This window comes from Lottia gigantea (assembly GCF_000327385.1).
Source record: "Lottia gigantea unplaced genomic scaffold LOTGIsca_43, whole genome shotgun sequence".
NCBI classification, from domain to species: domain Eukaryota; kingdom Metazoa; phylum Mollusca; class Gastropoda; family Lottiidae; genus Lottia; species Lottia gigantea.
The window spans coordinates 828,291-829,229 of NW_008709504.1; positions in this window are offsets into that span (position 1 = coordinate 828,291).

The window sequence follows — 939 nt, forward strand, 5'->3', positions numbered from 1 at the left end:
ATTAAATACAAGTAGTAAAATAACCAAGGGGGTATAAGACAGGGAGACCTGTTAAGACCTTTTGTATTGGCTATTAAACTTAATGACCTTTTGGATCAAGTCTAGTTTTTAGTCACTGAGGTGGAAAATCTGGTTGTTTTAAGCTGAATTTTATGATTTTTGTAACAAAATGAAGTTTCTAGCATTAAAAAGTATTAATAAAATTGTTTATGTTAAATTTTTTGATTCTAGTGATGAAAGTTCTGCAGAACAGCATGTATCAATTTCATACTGATTATTTTATCAAATTTATTTTATGAGTATTTTTTTTAAATATAATGAGAAAATATAAGTTTTCTTACCTGATTATATCCTTCAAATCTAATTTTATCTCATCTTTACACCTGAAAAGAAAAATTAAAAGGTCCATAATTTGCTATGATTCCAGAGAGTTCACATGACAGTCAACCAAGAACATAGAAAACCTGAAAATAATATCTCATAAATCCTTTTCAGTCCACTGTTTTTTTGGTAATTTTTTTACCTTTAATTCAGTCGCAATCTCTGGTAAAAATTCAACCATAGAATTCTTAATCAAATGTTTTTTTCACTTATTCCTTTGCTAAACATGTATACTAAAATTTATTTAACCCAGTGTAAGTATTCATAGTTTAACCCCAGCCAGAGTATTTAACATCATAAGATAAAGTTTAACAAGCCAGTATTCTGACAGGTAAAGGGTTAACATAAATCAGATGGTTAGTATAAAATTAACCCTGTGATAGCAGTAATTAGTACCGATAAATATAATTACTTCTACTCCAGCTGGCTCTTTAACCCTTTAATAACCAATTTAATTTCATTTTAAAACAGGGGCTGGTAACTATTAGCACCACATTCAAAAACAGGGGTTAGTGTTATTTAGCACAATTCTTAATTTTTAATTCTTTGTGTCTGTCG